Consider the following 18,977-nt stretch of genomic DNA (forward strand, 5'->3'; position numbering starts at 1 on the left):
AAGCCACAAATACCTTTTAAAAATTCTGCTACAGTGGGTTTGTTATATCTGCCACTAGGTGGAGACGGGATACACATTTCTAGTTTTTTGTTAGATCAAAGTTCCGAATGGCACTAAAGAAATTAAAACAGGGTGCAGTTTCTTAACAGCAGCTTCCAAAAACGCTACCGAAATGTTAGCATTCAAAAACCAGATCTTGGTAAATGCCCAAATGATGACGTTTGTATCATATGGATTAGATCACCACGCATAAAGGATCGGTGGCAGGGCTTTTTTTCTGGGAAAAGAGGTGGTGGAACTCAGTGGGTTGCCCTCAGAGAAAATGGTCACATGGCCGGTGACCCCACCCCCTGATCTCCAGACAGAGGGGAGTGTAGATTGCCCTCCATGCCACTCCAATGGCGCGGAGGGCAATCTAAACTCCCCTCTACCTGGAGATGAAGGGGTGGGGCCACCAGCCATGTGACCATTTTCAAGAGGTTCCGGAACTCCGTTCCACTGCGTTCCTGCTGAAAAAAAGCCCTGATCGGTGGTGTACATCATTCCCCTCTGTAATCCTCCGAACTAGTCTGTGAGGTGTGTTAGATAGTACAGCCCAACCACATGGCAGAGGCTTGTGGAATGGGAAGTGGAACCACCTGAGAACCAGCAGCCAGATCTACTGAGAGCAACACCATTCCCCTTTTACAGAAAGTGATGAAGGCAAAAAAGCTTGCCAGAGGTGCAAGCCAAATGGCGAGAGAGGAATTGCTCTTGGACTTTGGCTCTTCACCTGTGGCTCATGTGCTTTGGCCCTGGTGGGTCTCAGCACGGCAAGGAGCTCCAACACATTCCAGAATGCTATAATTGGCAGGAAGGGGATCGTCTGCGATCTAGAAGACCACAGAAGGCTCAGGACAAGGTTTCCACTTCACATCTGCAGACAAGACTTCCCGAGAGGACTGTGCTCTCCTGTGACCCATCTGTAGCTGTAGGCTGCTGGTGGTGGGGTTTTATACCATTGTGTGCCTGGGTGTGTGTGTGCTGGCGGGGAGAGTTTTAATAAAATGTCCTTCATGCATGATTTAATACTGGGTGAGGAGGCTGACCTGGTATGTATCACAGAAACCACTGCGGGTAAAGAGGAGGTGGTGGCTCTCTCCCAGCTCTGCCCCCTGGTTCCTGGTATTGCATCAGCCTAGGCTTGGTGGGCAGACAGTGGGTGTGGCCTTAGTCTATCAGGCTGCTATGACACTTGCCAGGTGCTTTGCTACTCAGAGGCTCAATTTAAAATGTAGGCACCTGGTTGCTGGATTTGGGACAGAACAGGGATTCTGGTGGCGTACCACTCACCCCACTGCCCAATTGTCTCCATACCTGAGCTAATGGAGGCAGTATTGGATTTGGAATTAGGACCCTGAAGCTTACAGTCCTTGAGGATTTCGACATTCATGCTGAGGCTGCCCTGACAGGAGCATCTCAGACTTCATGGACGCCCTGACAAACATGGCATAGTCCCAAAATTTTGTGGTCCCTATGGATGTAGTGGGACATAACACATGACTTGGTTTTCTCTGGCGACAAAGTGCATGATTTGCTAATGGAGGGATTTCCCATTCTGCTCTTGTCATGGACCAACCATTACCGGGTAGGGTTTAGACATACAGATACTGGGAACCTCTTCCAGATATCTCTTGGGGACATTCCAGTCAGCAAAGTTGGCACCCTGTCACAACCCTGGTTGACCTGTGGAATACAGAGATAAACCGAACTGTGGATATGATAGCTCCCGAGTGCCCTCTTCCCATCCTACAGAGCCCAGGATGCCTCTCGGTTTACCAAGGTGCTTAGGATAATGAAGTGGTTGGGCAGACAGAATACAAGGGAAAGAAAATTCGAAGTGAGCATTACAGAGCACCGATAAAAGCACATCACCGTGCCTACTCTGTGGCAATGATGGCAACGAAGCAAGCTCACTTCTCTACCACCTTTACATTCACAAAATATCATTCAGTGCAGCTTCTCCAGATGGCAAGGGGACTATTATCCCAGGGCCCTGAGCATGTAGGTCTGGAAAATATTTAGGTCCGCTGTTTGATTCAGTTAAATTTCTGTGTGGTATTGGAGCACGGTCTGGTCCTAGTTCATGGATGACTTTCATATGGTGAAGCCTGGTGAACTAGGCAAACTGCTCTCAAGTGTGCAGCCCACAACATCTAGGCTTGACCCTTGCCCTTTGTGGCTGACAGTATCGAGCCAGTCTGGTTTGCTCAAATGGGCCCAGGAGGTAATAAATGCCGCTCTGTGCCAGGAAGTGGTTCCAGCTGTTTCAAGGTTGCTCGAGTGGGCCCAGGAGGTAAGAAATGCCAGGGAGTGGTTCCAGGTGCTTCCTGAAGAGGGCATCCCTGTGCCCGATGGCCTCTGAAACTTCCTCCCTGTGGCCAACATTCCATTCTTGGGCAAGATGTTTGGGTGGGTGACGGCTACCCAGCTTCAGGTGTGCTGTATGAAAGATGCTCCTGGGTAGGAAGCCACATTTTTGTGCCCCCTTTAGGCCTGAAATTTCATAAGAGATACCATGTTTGATAATAAGACTGAGAAATTAAGATCAGACTACAGGCAATTAAAAAGTTGACTCGCAAGGAGTAGATAGGCTCCCCTCAGTGCCTGGATACTCCCTTGACAATGTCCCTATTCTTTGGCAATAATCGGCCTTTTACAACTATCCAGGAATTGGCCTTCCAATGCAGACTTCTTTAGAAAGCTAATCATAACCAAAGACAGAACAACCAGCCATCTTTTGACCTTTGTTAACAGGCATTAATCAGGTCTGCCACTCAGGTAATTCAGTCATCCCACCTTGATCATTCCACCTCCTCATTGCCTCACCTGGTACCCAGCAGCCTCACCTTTTTCTTTACAACCATTTTTGTGCATTTTTGGCCTCCTGTTGTTACCTTTACAAAAATCCAAATTCACCAATAATCACTAGGATTCTGACTTCCCCCTGATGAGAGCAAGGATTCTATCATCCCTCCAGTCACACAGCATCCAAAATCCCCCAGTCACAGGTAGAATCCTGAAATTTAGCCCAATGACAGAAAGGATCCAAAAATGCCACCAATAGAATTGGTCCCAATAGTAAATACTTAGGAAGAACGACAAAAATGGCATCCTGGCATGAGAAAATTGCATGAGCAAATGAAGTCTGGTGGTGTAAGATTCAATATGATCCCCACAGTTTACCCCCCCCCCTCCACTGGACTCACTGAAAAGAGACTCCCTTCCTTTCCTACCTACCCAGGACACTTTAGAATTTTTCTATGTTGGACTGCTGGATTAGGTAACATACGAAACTCTCTGTCCTGCCTGCTTAACATACTTCCCTTCTCTCCCAGTCCTAGCCACCTTGTCTTCCCGAAACTACCCTCATCTTTCATGCCAATTACTGCTCAGATTACATTCTTGACCCTTATCCTCTTCATCCCCCATCACTCACTCTCTCTTGGGGGAAACTACCCTCAAAACAAACCCAGAGGGTGGGTTCTGTGATTCAGACCAACTCAAGGTCTGAACACCTAGAGTAACTGTGATGGCTTCTGCTAGGAATCACCTGATTTACTTGTTGCTGCTTGTTCCATAAATCCTGGTGTGGTCTTGATATGCTATCTAGTTACTAATAACTCAGTGATTCCATACCTTTAACCCTGATTTCTCTTATGTAGTGGGTATAACAGTTCAAGTGATTTCCAATAACTCTTTATTAACAGGAACATCACCACTCCAAGCACAAACATCAAAACAGCATTTATAGAACACTCAACTCCCCACCAAAAACATGCCCACAATAAAACTCAACCAATAGCAAACACTCGGTATCCAGAAACCCTATTCGCTATTCATTAGTCTGTAGGGGAATCCTGATTGGCTGGCTCAACCACATGGCCAATCAGAATGCAGCTGCATGGAACTTTGCTACTAAAGCCTTTAGCTTGAAGCTCCCAGTACACTATGTACAATTTCCTTCTGCAGAGGCTGGTTTGGTTGGGATTGGGGAGCACCATGCTTCAGTTGTTCTGGTGTTACCAGGCTGACGGATTCCTGAAGGTGGTGATGGAAGCCTGCTGCTAGGGGGTCCTGAAGGGATCTGTCCTGTTCCCCATGCTGTTTAACATGTACACGAAACTGCTGGGAGTGTCCAGAGATTTGGAGTGAGGTGCCACCAATATGCAGGTGACAGCCAGCTCTATTTCTCCTTAATAGCAGATTCAGGTGATTTTGTGGAAGTCCTTAACAGGTGTCTGAAGAAGGTCTGGAGAAGGATGGATGAGGGCCAATAAACTGAAGCTCAATCCAGCTTCTCAATGTTTGAGGCCACTGCACATGCTGTGGCACATGTGGCACTGCACATGGTGTGCCCACACTAGCATGGGACATGTGGCAGTTCCCCAGAATAGTGTGCCATGGCATTGCCTTTCTCTCCCCCACAGCTGCTATGGAATGCACCATGGCTACAGCTACAGCCTCCAGAGCAGGTACACCAGGTCTCCAGATAACAATATGCCTCCCTGGCTAGGTGGGGCAGCACTGGTGGTGGACTCCATGCCACCCACCTCACCAAACAGAACCAGTGTGAACAGAAACATTGCCTCACCTGACAGCAGCAGCCTCTCCTCCAAGATCTCCACTTCCCGCTGCCACCACACCACTGCCTGACATGGGCACAGTCCATGCACTGTCCACCACCTCACCTGATGGCCCAGTCATCATGGTACAGAGCTCTTCATCCAAGGAGACAGGAGCTAGTCCATTCAGGGCTAGAGACACTGCTTCTGGAAGCAAGGCCTGAAAAATAGGTGAGGGTTCTGCTGCTGGCCAGCCACCCAGAGCGTACCAGCAGCCTTGAGGAGACATATCAGTGGCAGATGGTGAGTTTGTCTTCAGGGTATCTCTTTACCAATGTGCTATGCGGCTGGCTGCCCAAGTAGGTCCATTCCCCTGGCCCCTGCTAGGCCATGTGACCACAGGGATGGCCCCCATGTCCACAACTGCTCATGTACCAATTTGGCACTATCAGCCATCAGTTGCTTGGGAACCCATCCTTCAGTAGACACCCTGTGAGGTGGGTGGGGCTGAGAGAGCTCCAGAGAACCGTGACTAGCCCAAGGTCACCCAGCTGGCTTCAAGTAGAGGAGTGGGGAATCAAACCTGGTTCTCCAGATAAGAGTCCCGCGCTCTTAACCACTACACCAAACTGGATCATGCCAGTAGAAAGTTAAAGATCCAAATTTTAAGATTTTATTTGGATTGTTTAATTGTTTATTAGCCAACTTAAGCATTTGCCTAGCAATTTTGGCTGTTAGAACAAGATTGCAGAATTCAGATCATATGTTAGTTCATACAGTAGAGATGGAGATATATTTTGTGATCTAGGAAATGTTTTCCATCCAGCAATTTAAGTCACAAATATTTTGCACAGCTGGACAATGTGTGGTCTGAAAGAGAGAATGATGCCTTTTGTGAAGATTGCCTAGACAATTCTAGAAAATCTCCCCTGCAAAAATGCTAAGGGTAGAACACTGAATTGGGCCATGCTAAATTTGAGGGGGTTAACAAATTAGAGAATAATTACAGAGTACAAACTTTTGACCATAAGCCTTCCTAGTAAATAGTTGCAGACGGTGATTAAGGATCTATATTAAGAGAAGGTAGGAGCACCACACACAGTATCTGATCAGCAAACATTTAGTATCTGTTCAGCAAACAGATACTAGAATGAATTTGTAAGCACTGACAGTGGCTGGATTTTTTGCTTCTCTGAAGGAAACTGTTGTCAAAGTGGTAATGAATATTTTTTTTAATGTATTTTCTTTGTATGTAAACTGCTCAGAATTCATTGCTGTAATGAAAAGGCTATGATTATCTTGTTTTGTGATGTGGTAATCAGAGAGCAAAGGCCGTCTGGATGGCACGCATATTTATGGCATGACAAAGTAAAGGTCAACTCGATGTTCCTGCATCACTTTGTACGGAGAAGTCTATACATAATCTGGAAGAAGTACAGAATTTATCTACAAGAAGGAACTCCCTTGTGGGTGGTTCCATATGAGGTGATAGACCCGAGAGCTGTTGATAATGAACAACAATGTTTAACGTACAAAGAAATAACTAAAACTGAAGCATCCAAACTCAGAATAAAGACGCAAGAGGAACTATCACCTAACTACGACTGGTTCCAGTATAGACAGATCAGAGACTTATATAATTCGGACTCTGTAAAGGGAGGTATACGAATAGAGAATTCGGAACTAGAGCAGACCCTTCTTAAAGAAGATAAGAAAAGAATATCCAAGGTATACCAAGTACTGTTGAAATGGTATACCGAGGATGAGACAGTTAAAACACAAATGGTGAAATGGGCTATAAATTTTAATAAAGAAATAACAATGGAGGCATGGGAATACTTGTGGAAAACTACAATGAAGACAACGACATGTACTAATATCAAAGAGAACATTTACAAAATGATCTATCGTTGGTACATGACACCAAAGAAGATTGCGCTAGGGAATTTGAATACTTCTAATAAATGCTGGAAATGTAAGAAGCATGAGGGCTCCCTCTATCATATGTGGTGGTCGTGTGAGGTAGCCAGGCAGTACTGGGGGGAAATAATAAGAGAAATGAGTGAAATTTTACAATTTCAAATTAATAAAAACCCAGAACTCCTGCTACTGAACTTGGGAATGGAGGGAATTCCAGCCCAACACAGGACGTTGATATTTTATATGACAGCAGCAGCTAGACTTTTGTATGCGCAAAAATGGAAAATACAAGAAGTGCCAACCATTGAAGATTGGATCCACAAATTGCTGTATATGGCAGAAATGGACAAAATGACAAGAAAATTGAGAGATCTGGACTCAGGGCAGTTCAACACAGACTGGGAGAAGCTGAAACAATACCTGGAGAAGAAATGGGAGGTGGGAGGAAAACTGTGGCAGTTTGAGAACTACTGAAGTACTGAAGTAGAGGGGGGAGACTTTACCGGGGGGAGAAGAGATAAATGTGAATTAATAAGCAGTCAGATTAATAGATTGACATATATATAGATATATATAGGTTAACAAACAGAATATAGATAGAAAATAATTAATTATAAGGATTAAATATAAGGATTGATTAACTAACAATATTTTCTTTTTTTGGTAAGTTTTGTAAAATGTACCAAACTGAGTGTCTGAAGATACAGATGAGTCAAATTGATTGACTACGTGATGAGAGATATATAGAATTATTACAAAAAGATAGAATGAGTAATATATAGAGAATAAGTCAAATTGTTTGATCTAAATGAATGTATGATTTACATGGTTTATGATATATAGAAATATTTGAAATTGAAAAATGGGATAAATTGTTTATCTAAGATGGAAACAAAGACTTACAGTTTGGGCATACAATGTTAAAAATAGTTAAGGATGTACTGCTTAGAATAATGGAGAATATATATTTGTTTTAGATAGAGGAATCTAATAGAAGTAAGGGAAAGGGGACAAAGGGTTGGAAAGCGGTTGGAAGTCAACAAAAAGGGGGGAAAGGGAGGGGGTTAGAGATGAAAAAACTGGGGAAAATTGAATGTAAATGTAAAAATAATGGATTCTAACCCAATAAAAAAATTTTCAAAAAAAAAAAAAGAGAGAGCAAAGGCTGTCTGAAAGCACAAACACTTTCTTTTGAAAATATCTTGTTACAGCAACTGCACTTTTATGCCCCTAGGTGGAGGCGGCCAATAAATTTCTGTTACGTGCAATAAATTTCTGTTACAAGCAATTCAGCTGCTCTACAGTAGTTTTTTTCTTTCTTTGAACTGTCAAAAGTGAAATCTATATTTACACAGTGAACATACTTGGGTAAGTTGTCATTTATATTATAATGGGAATACAGTTTTGGAATGTGATTTTTAAAAAATATTTCTTTAGAGGGAGATCACAAAACAGTTTGTCTATACAGTGGAGTTTAACTAGAAATTGTATCTGCAGTCACTCCAGCTTCACAGCGCTAATTTTTAAATATATACTTTTGAAGTCACAATGTATGTAATTTCTTACTTTCAGTCTTCTAATATAATTCTAGAAATGTGGTTGATGTGATTCTGGCAGGATTATTACATATCTACATAGGCATATTTGTCTCAGTCAGAAAGACTGCTCTACATGACTGCTCGCCACTATCAGTTGTCCTCTGGCATAACGGTTGATACACACACATGACACAGCATTCACACAGAATGCTTCCATAAGGGGATACACACACATGACACAGCATTCACACAGAATGCTTCCATAAGGGGATACACACATATGACACAGCATTCACACAGAATGCTTCCATAAGGGGATACACACACATGACACAGCATTCACACAGAATGCTTCCATAAGGGGATACACACACATGACACAGCATTCACACAGAATGCTTCCATAAGGGGATACACACACATGACACAGCATTCACACAGAATGCTTCCATAAGGGGATGCCCCCTTTGCTGTGTTCCAAAAGCAGAATTTGGCTGCTTTCCGGGTCCTTCTAGCACTCCTTGAGAAAACTAAAAGTGTCCCAAACGGTAGGGTGAGGGCAGATGACTCAGCACTCTTCACTGGTAAACACACCACAACAAAAGCAAAAGGGACTCCAGTTGCAGCCAGCTGCTGAATGAGGCAATATTTCTGGCATAGATATATCCAGAGGTCTGGAATTCCTCTACTTTGTGCTAATCGTTTAATTCCACAAAACTGGGGAGGATTAAAACTAGAGTTGAAGTGATTCAGAAACACATAGTGATTCTGTCCCTGCCCAAGGGGTATAGGAATTAATCCTCCTTCTTTCCCCCTCTTGACTTCTGATAAATAACATATACTTTGCCACCAGCTCTAATATTCCCAGCAGAACAGGAGCAAAAAGGCAGAGAAGAGCAGAAGAAGAAGAAGCAACGCTGAGAACACTCTAATAATAAACACTGCTAAATCTGCACTCCACAGTTCCTCACTCTGAGCATACCAGCTGTCAAGCAATTCAGGGTCAAGCCATGCATGCAGGTTTTTAAAGAGGTGGGTTTGCATTCCTTGAACCCTGCAGCCACACAGGAGCTGTGAGGAATGGCTATTAAAAATAAAGGAGAACCCAGAGGACCTCAGAATGCCTCTGCAGGGGGAGTAGAGGCTCCACCTCTCCCCTCAAGCCATTTCCCCATGTCAAAATAGCACAAGAGGGACACTTCCCCCACCCCTGCTTTTTCTGCTCCATGTGGAGTATTCAGTGCACATGGAGCAGAAAAAACGGGGGAAATCTCACTCCCAGGCTATTTTGACATGGGAAAACAGCTTGAAGGGGGGGAGGGAGGAGCCACTTCTCCCCCCCATCCCAAGGCATTATGAGGCCATTAGGGGTCTCTTTTATTTTTTAAGAGCCATTCCCCAAAGCAGCTATAAAGAACCCAAGCTGGGTCTGGGTTCCCCAACTCTTTAAAAACCTGCACATATAGCTTGACCCTTAGCCTCTCAAAATTTCAATCAGAACTTGAGGTACCAAATTGCCCAGAGTTAGAAGCTATTAGATTAACAATTGTTTTCCAAGTGCACACAGGGGTTCTCACTTGCCTTCAGACTTTAGCCCTTGCGTCTTGAAGATAAGACACCTTAGAAGTCACTGAAGAGTAGGAGGCTCTTGCAAATGTTAAATCAAAAGACCCCAGATTTTCACAAACTGGGGCCGAATCCACATTACCTTCGCGCGTCCCGGTGTTGCGCTAAATGTCCGCGAAACACCCGGAAGTATAGAGTCTTTCAAGCGCGATTTCAGAAATCGCGCTTGAAAGACGCTATACTTCCGGGTGTTTCGCGGACATTTAGCGCCGCGCGGAGGTAATGTGGATTCGGCCTGGGATGAGTAGTAATTCTTGCCCCATCTTGCCTTTCTGTCTGAAGTGGATTGTTTGGATATTCTCCAGTCTGGTTCCAGGCCTGATTATCAATCTGAAACAGCCTTGGTCAGCCTAGTGAATGACCTGTGCTAGAAGATGAACAGAGGGGGTGTGACTCTACTGATTCTCCTGGACCTCTCAGTGGCTTTCTGTGTTATTGGTCATGGTAACCTTCTGGGCCACCTTTCCGGGTTGGGAATGGGAGGCACTCATTTGCAGTGGTTTCAGTCCTACATGGAGGATAGGATTCAGGTGGTGCTGGGTGGTTGCTGTTCAGCCCCTTGTTCTTTGGCTTGTAGGATCCTGCAAGGCTCTACTTTGTTCCCTATGCTTTTCAACATCTACGTGAAGCCACTGGGTGTGGCATCTGGAGATTTAGGTTGGATTGTCACCAATATGTGGATGAAATTCAGCTCTATCATACATTTTTGGCTGATCCCAGAGAGGCTATAAATAATCTGAACCTGTGCTTTTACGCAGTTTTGGAGTGTATGGGGGCAAAACTGAAGTTTAACCCTGGCAACATGGAAGTGCTACTTGTGAGCAGAAAGTTTGACTCATGATTTAAGGTGTGACCCATTCTGGAGAGGGTGGCCCTTCTCTTGAAGGAAGAGGTGGCAGCTGTGGTCAGGACGGAGTGCCTTTGGCCAGCTTCAACTGGTTAGCCAGCTGCAGCCTTTCCTGGACAGAAAAGATCTGGCCATGGTGGTGCACGCCCTGGTTACAGCTACATTTGATTACTGCAATGCACACAGACTTCTGGAGAAGATGGTGAACCAAGGTGACACTCTGAAGCTATGCTCCCTCCTTTCTCACTCTTAAAAGATATTTATATCTCCACTGCAGGCAAAAGTTTTGTCAAACGTAGCTGCTAAAAATGGGCAGAAGTGACTGGAGAAGAATTTTTTCTTAGTAGTTTGTGAACTGCTCAGAATTTTTTAACTTTGAACTAACATTTCTGAGAACCTGTGAGTGGGTGGAGGTGGTGCAGAGATAATAGAAGTCCTGACTCCACAACAGGCAACCTAGGGAGCTGATAATAATTATTCTCCCTAACTGTGATAAGCCTCTGGGAATTACTAGGAAACAGAAAGTTTCAAATACACTTCACTGGTGCTCGAGTGGTGCTCTGTAGCACCACTGTAGCACTGGTGCTACAGAACACCTACTTTATAGAAGGTGTGGCTTTTTTTTTACTTCATCCAGAGAAGTCTTTTTCCAGATGCCTCTTCTGATTTGGCGAGCCCCTCTCTTGATTTATTGAGACCTGTCGGATGTTTGCTGGAGCAGATACTGGAAGTCTGAAAGAGTGATTTAGAGTTCGGAGTCGGTGAGCTCTTGACATTTTTCTGTGACATTATACAAGCAGGTCCACAGCCTGTATGAAAGATCTCTGTTGTCGCTGAAGAGTTAAGCTATCTATACGGCTTTATCTCATTGTATTCTGGGAACCCTGCCATCCATGACTTCTAGTACTTCTGCTTGTACCTGCTAGCAGCTAGTATATCTCTGTCTCGTGTTGTGGTTCATACTGGTAGCTTCTAGTTTGTTGTCGACATTTGCTTTTTATAACCCATTGTATATAGACTAACCAATTTTATTGTAGCATAAGCTTTCCTTTTTTTTTTGAAAATTTTTTTATTGGGTTAGGATCAAATGTTTACACATTACAGTCAATATTCCCATTTCCCAATTTCTAACCCCCTCCCTTCCCCCCCATTTTGTTGACTTCCAACAGTTTTCCAACCCTTTATCCCTTTTCCCTTACTCTTTATATATTCCTCTATCTAACAAATATATATTCTCCCTTTATTCTAAGCGATACTTCTTTAACTATTTTTAATACTCTGTACCCTGACTATGAGTCCCTTTTTCCATAATGGATAAACAATTTATCCCATTTTTCATTATTTCACTTTCAAATATTTCTATATATCATAAACTATGTAAACCATACATTCATATAAATCAGCCAGTTTAACTTATACTCTATATGTTATTCATTCTATCTTCTTCTTTCTATTTTAGTTATATTTGTTTACATTAGTATTTCTATTCCCCTTCAGTCATAAGTCTATATATGATATCAATCAATTTGACTCATATACAACTTCAAATAAACATATTCAGTTTGGTACACTGTACGGAATCAAAAAGAAAACATTATTAGTTAATCAATCCTTATAGTTAACCCTTATGATTAATTATTTTCTATCAATATTCTATTTATTATTCTCTATATATCAATCTAATATCATAACTGCTTAGAAATTCTCTTTTACCTCTTCTCCTCCCCGGTAAAGTCACCCCCTCTACATTTTATTGTACTTCAGTAGTTTTCAAACTGCCACAGTTCTCCTCCCACCTCCCATTTCTTCTCCAAATATTGTTTCAGCTTCTCCCAGTCTGTGTTAAACTGTCCTGAGTCCAGGTTTCTCAATTTTCTTGTCATTTTGTCCATTTCTGCCATATACAGCAATTTGTGGATCCAATCTTCAATGGTTGGCACTTCTTGTATTTTCCATTTTTGCGCATACAAAAGTCTAGCTGCTGCCGTCATGTAAAATATCAACGTCCTATGATGGGCTGGAATTCCCTCCATTCCCAAGTTTAGTAGCAGGAGTTCTGGGTTCTTATTAATTTGAAATTGTAAAATCTCACTCATTTCTCTTATTATTTCCCCCCAGTACTGCCTAGCTACCTCGCACGTCCACCACATGTGGTAGAGGGAGCCCTCATGCTTCCTGCATTTCCAGCATTTATTAGAAGTGTTCAAATTCCCTAGCGCAATCTTCTTTGGTGTCATGTACCAACGGTAAATCATTTTGTAAATGTTCTCTTTAATACTAGTGCATGTCGTTGTCTTCATTGTAGTCTTCCACAAGTATTCCCATGCCTCCATTGTTATTTCTTTGTTGAAATTTATGGCCCATTTCACCATTTGTCCTTTAACTATTTCATCCTCAGTATACCATTTCAGCAGTGCTTGGTATACTTTAGATACACTTTTCTTGTCCTCTTTAAGAAGGGTCTGCTCTAGTTCCGAGTTTTCTGTTCGTATACCTCCCTTTACAGAGTCCGAGTTATATAAATCTCTAATCTGTCTATACTGGAACCAATCATAATAAGGTGATAGTTCCTCCTGAGTCTTTATTCTGAGTTTAGATTCTTCAGTTCTAGTTATTTCTTTATAAGTTAGACATTGTTGCTCATTATCAACAGCTCTCTGATCTATCACCTCATATGGAACTACCCACAAAGGGGTTCCTTCTTCCAGATAGATTCTATACTTCTTCCAGATTATATATAAACTTCTCCGTATATAGTGATGCAGGAACATCGAGTTCGCCTTTACTTTATCATGCCATAAGTATGCGTGCCATCCAAATATTTTTTTATATCCCTCTAGGGCTAGTAATTTCTTATTCTTTAGCGTCATCCACTCCTTCAACCACACCAAGCAAATTGTGTCATGGTAAAGTCTTAGATTGGGCAGTTGCATTCCGCCTCTTTCCTTTGCATCTTGTAAAACTTTCATTTTCACTCGAGGCTTCTTGCCTGCCCATACAAAGTCTGATATTTTCCTCTGCCATTTCTCAAATTGCTTAGAGTCACTGATGATTGGTATTGTCTGTAGCAAAAACATTACTCTTGGTAACACATTCATCTTAACTGCTGCAATCCTTCCCAACCATGACAAATTTAGTCTGTTCCATTTAATCAAATCTCTCTCTATCTGAGTCCATAGTTTTCCATAGTTGTTTTTAAATAAGTCTATATTCTTAACAGTCAGTTCGATTCCCAAATATTTCACCTTACTTGTTACTTCACAATCCGTTATTTCCGTTAACAATTGTTGTTTCTGCTTGGTCATATTTTTGCATAGTATCTTTGACTTCTTTTTATTAATATAAAAACCTGCCAAATCTCCGAACTCCTTAATCTTATCTATCACTTTTGGCATGTTCTCCAATGGGTCTTCTACAATTAACATTATGTCATCCGCAAATGCTCTGACCTTATATGAATAGTCCTTTATTTTAATTCCTCGAATTTTTTCATCTTGTCGTATTTGTATCATCAGGATCTCCAATACCAAAATGAACAGCAGTGGAGACAACGGGCAACCTTGTCTTGTTCCTTTACTTATAATCAATTTCTTAGTCGCTTCATCATTCACCACAATTGCTGCAGTCTGGTCTCTGTAAATTTCCTTAATTGCTCTAATGAATCTTTCTCCCAATTGTAGCTTTTCCATAGTGGCAAACATAAAGTCCCAGTTTAAATTATCAAACGCCTTTTCAGCATCAACAAAGAAGAAACCAACCTCTTTGTCACAACGCTTGTCATAATATTCAATAGCATTAATCACTGTCCTTAAATTGTCTCTAATTTGTCTGTCTGGCAAAAAGCCTGCTTGTTCCTCCTCAATGACTTCCGTAAGCCACCCCTTCAGTCTCTCCGCCAGTATCTTCGCAAAGATTTTATAATCATTGTTAAGTAACGATATAGGTCTGTAATTTTTCACATTAGTCAAGTCTTGGCCCTCTTTGGGGATCAATGATATATTCGCTTCATTCCAGGTATCTGGAATCCGCTGGTCCTTTAAAACTCCATTGATCACCTCTTTTAGGAATGGTGCCAGTTCATTGGCCATTACCTTATAAAATTTCGCTGTAAGTCCATCTGGCCCTGGCGCCTTTCCTAGATTTGCAGATTGTATTGCCTTGTTTAGTTCCTCATCTGTTACTTCACTGTTCAGTTTATTTCTCCAAGCTTCCGAAATTACTGGAAGTTTCATTTTCTCCAAATATAACGCTATTGACTCTTTATTTACCTCTTTCTTATTATACAACTTAGCGTAGAATTTGTAAAAGGCTCTACTAATGGTAGTCTGTTCCAAATACGTTTTATTATCTTCGCAAATTCTATTTATTATTTTCTTTTCCCTTCTCTTCTTCAGTTGCCATGCCAAATACTTCCCAGGTTTATTTGCACCTTCAAACGCTTTCTGATTCAATCTTTTAAGATTCCACTCCAATTCCTTATTATTCATTGCTGTTAACTGTTCTTGAAGTATTTTAATTTCCTGATATGATTTCTTTTTCCCTGGTCTCTTTTTTAACTGTATTTCTTTGTCTTTTATTTTCTCCTCAATCTCTTGTCTTTTCTCCTCTTTCTTTTTTCTTGCTCTACCATTTAAGTCCATTAGTATGCCCCTTATAACCGCCTTATAAGCGTCCCAAACTTTGTCAGTTGGTACTTCTTTATTTACATTGTATTGTATGAAGAACTTTGTCTCTCTTCTCAACATCTCCATATTCTCTCCTTCCTGTAACAAGTCCTCATTTATTCTCCATGCTTTCCTTTTTCTCCTTTTCCCTAATTTCCACATGATTGGATTATGATCTGAGCCTACCATCGGCATTATTTCTACCTCCTTAGTCCATAACGCTAAGTCTTTTGAGGCCCAGATCATATCAATTCTTGATAGTGTACAGTGCCTTGCAGAATAAAAAGTAAATTGTCTACTTTTAGGATATTCTCTTCTCCATACATCTTCTAAAGTCTCCTGTTGTATCAAGTCAAAAAAGAGCTTTGGTAATAGTCCTCTTTTCTTTTGTGCAGTTGTTGTCTTTTTATCTAATTCCGAGTTCGTCACTCCATTGAAGTCTCCGGCAAGAATTATCTGGTCGTATGAAAGATCATCTAGTTGCTTCCTCAAATCCTCAAAGAAGCTTTCCTTTGCACCGTTAGGTGCATAAACTCCGACTACCAACACTCTCTCTAAGTCCCAAGTACATTCCACTGCAATAAATCTGGCTTCCACATCTTTCATTACGAATTTTGGCTGTAGCTCCTCTTTTATGTACAACACCACTCCTCTTTTTTTTTTATTGGAGGCCGCTACAAATTCTTTGCCCAATTTTCCTGATTTTAAATATTTTACATCCTGCTTTCTAATATGGGTCTCTTGCAAACAAACAATGTCACATTTTTGTTTTAATAGCCAGTGGAAAATATTTTTTCTCTTATTCGGTGAGTTTAGTCCATTTACATTCCAAGATAAAACTTTACACTCCATACTCATAGTCTTGTTGGTAAGTCTTTTTCATTGTCCCTTATAAATCGCTCCATCTCTCTCTCAGATCTGATGTGCTTTTTGGCCCCTCCAAACTCAAAGGACACACCTTCTGGTAACTCCCCTCTGTACCTGATTTTCATGTCCTTCAAGATCTGAATTAGCACTTTATATTTTTTCCGATCTGATAACACTGACCTGGGTAATTCCTTCATTATGATAATCGTCTTGCCATCAATCTCCAATGGATCTTGAAACTGTTTTGTCACAATCTTCTCTTTCATATTTCGTGTCGTAAACTGCACAATCACGTCTCTTGGTAATTTCCTCTGGGTTGCAATTCTCGAGTTCACACGATATGCCACATCTAGGATAGCCACAACTTCCTCCTCCTCCTTCCCCAGGTATTCAGCTAACACCTCAGTCATCTGTTCTTGCGCTGATTTTCCTTCCACTTCTGGCAAGCCACGAAAACGTAACTGCTTCTCCATGTGTTTAGTTTCTGCAACTGACATTCTCCCCCTCATCAGTCTCATCTCTGTTTGTTGCGTGTCTGCTAAGTTCTCCATCGCGTCTTCTACTGTTTTAACTCTCTGCTGCGTTCCTTGTAGTTCACTTTGTATTGTTTCCATACCTTTTTTCACTTCTGACAGCTCCGATTTTACTGTCTGTGTAACCTCTTTAACCTCTTTAATCAGCTCCAATTTCGTGTCCTTAAGTTCTTTAATCACATCTAAAAGTTTTTTATCCAGGTTTTCTATTGCCGATTGCCACTCTTTTTTTTGACATCGTGGGGCTTGCTTTGGCTCGCTCCCACGAGTCCGCTCTCTTCCTTAACTCCGTGGCGTAAAATTTAATGTCCTTTTATTTCAAATGTCCCGGTCTTCTTACAAAAATTAAATTTTAAAGAGTCCAAAATGTCGGGCGTCTTTTCTCTATGGTTTCTCTATGATTTTGCAATCCAAGATGGCCTACTTCCTTTTCCGCTGAGGCCGCGACCCTTCCCCTTTCAAAGATGGCGATTCCCTTCTTCCTGCCCTCCAGCAAGGGCCGCTTCTCTCCAGCAACTCTATTGTTGTTACGCACTTCCTGTCTCCCAACTTCCCGCAGTAGGTCTCGCGATGGTGTCTTTTTCTCACAGCTCCATAACCGCAAGTATTCAAAACAATAGTCCAATTCCTTTAATAACTTCTTTAAACTGAGTCTCTTTTCAAATACAACTCTTGCCGAGTCTTCCCCTCTTTATCGTTAGCCTGTTGCAGTTTGAAAATCTACTTTTATTCCTCTCTGCTTTAATCAATCTGTCCCGTAACAGAAGATAGTGATCTTTACCTTCTCATTCACTTTTCTCGGGTTGTAATCGCTGTTTCGATTTTAACTTCTCCTCTCCGTTTCTTCCCCCAATCGAAGCTTGGGTATGTAGGTCTTATGCCAGACGAATTGGCCCCAGAACTGCCGCAGAGATTGTAGCCGACCCGTCGCAGGGTGGGACCTCAAGGATCGGGAGGGGACCCATTGTGTAGAGCCCCCCCCCTCGTCCGAGTTCTAGCACACCCTAGGGTCTTGAGCGTTCTTTGCCTGCTCTCCGCCTGAGAGCAGTCGGCCGCGGGCTATTTTTCCCCCGCCGGCCACTTAAAACGGCAGTCCGGTCAGCTCCGCAAATGGAGCTGCGTCAGACCTCCATGAAGCCCAAACCGGAAGTCTATTGTAGCATAAGCTTTCGAGAATCAAGTTCTCTTCATCAGATGCATGCATCTGATGAAGAGAACTTGATTCTCGAAAGCTTATGCTACAATAAAATTGGTTAGTCTTAAAGGTGCTACTGGACTCTTTTTGATTTTGCTACTACAGACTAACACGGCTAACTCCTCTGTATATAGACTGTACTTCAGCAGCCCCTGTCTAGCAGGATCCTCTTTAGTCATCAGCTCTAGTTCAGGACAGGTTGCCATAAGTGGTAGTCCTAAGTGATAACAGAATTCATTGTCTCAGTATTATGTGAACTTCTTACTTTACCTTCTAGAGCATCAAGAATAACTTTAGCTCACTGTTTCAATTAAATGCCCCTGTTGAGTAAGTTCTTAAAGATGTACTGTTTTAACTTTGCTTTAAGAGTATTGTATGTTTGATGGTCGTTGTGGATTTTCCGGGCTGTATTGCCGTGGTCTTGGCATTGTAGTTCCTGACGTTTTGCCAGCAGCTGTGACTGGCATCTTCAGAGGTGTAGCACCAAAAGACAGGGATCTCTCAGTGTCAAAGAGTGATTTAGAGTTCGGTTTGACACTGAGAGATCCCTGTCTTTCGGTGCTACACCTCTGAAGATGCCAATCACAGCTGCTGGCGAAACGTCAGGAACTACAATGCCAAGACCACGGCAATACAGCCCGGAAAATCCACAACAACCATCGTTCTCCAGCCGTGAAAGCCTTCAACAATATATTGTATGTTTGTTTTAAGCTCTGGGGCCCTTAATTTAGAAATGGGAAAATCAAAGCACATATGTAGCCCAGGAGAACTTAAGCTGATGCCTACACCAAAGCAAGGTAGGATCGACGACTTTTTTGCTCCCAAACGTGATAAGGCTGATTTGATCATTTCACCTATCTACTCAAGCAACAGTTTTGACCCTCTTAGCTCTGATGCTGCCGTACCATCATTAAATAATGTTCAGGAGTGTTTTATCTTCATCTCACCTCCTAATGCATTCCATCCTCTGAGAGTCCAAATGGCAGAGGAGAACTATAATAATAACCAGAACAGTTCAATATATTTATTATCAGACAAATCACATTTGGACCACACTTGAGCAGTTAATTGTTTTGCTTGATAGGTCCCTTCATCAAAGAATGATTTCTGAAGGCAGCCTTAGTAGAACATAGAAAGCAACTCATGCAGTCTATCTCACTATTGATATCCAGAGTAATTTGGT

The sequence above is a fragment of the Eublepharis macularius genome, chromosome 3, assembly GCF_028583425.1.
Source record: "Eublepharis macularius isolate TG4126 chromosome 3, MPM_Emac_v1.0, whole genome shotgun sequence".
Lineage (NCBI taxonomy): Eukaryota > Metazoa > Chordata > Lepidosauria > Squamata > Eublepharidae > Eublepharis > Eublepharis macularius.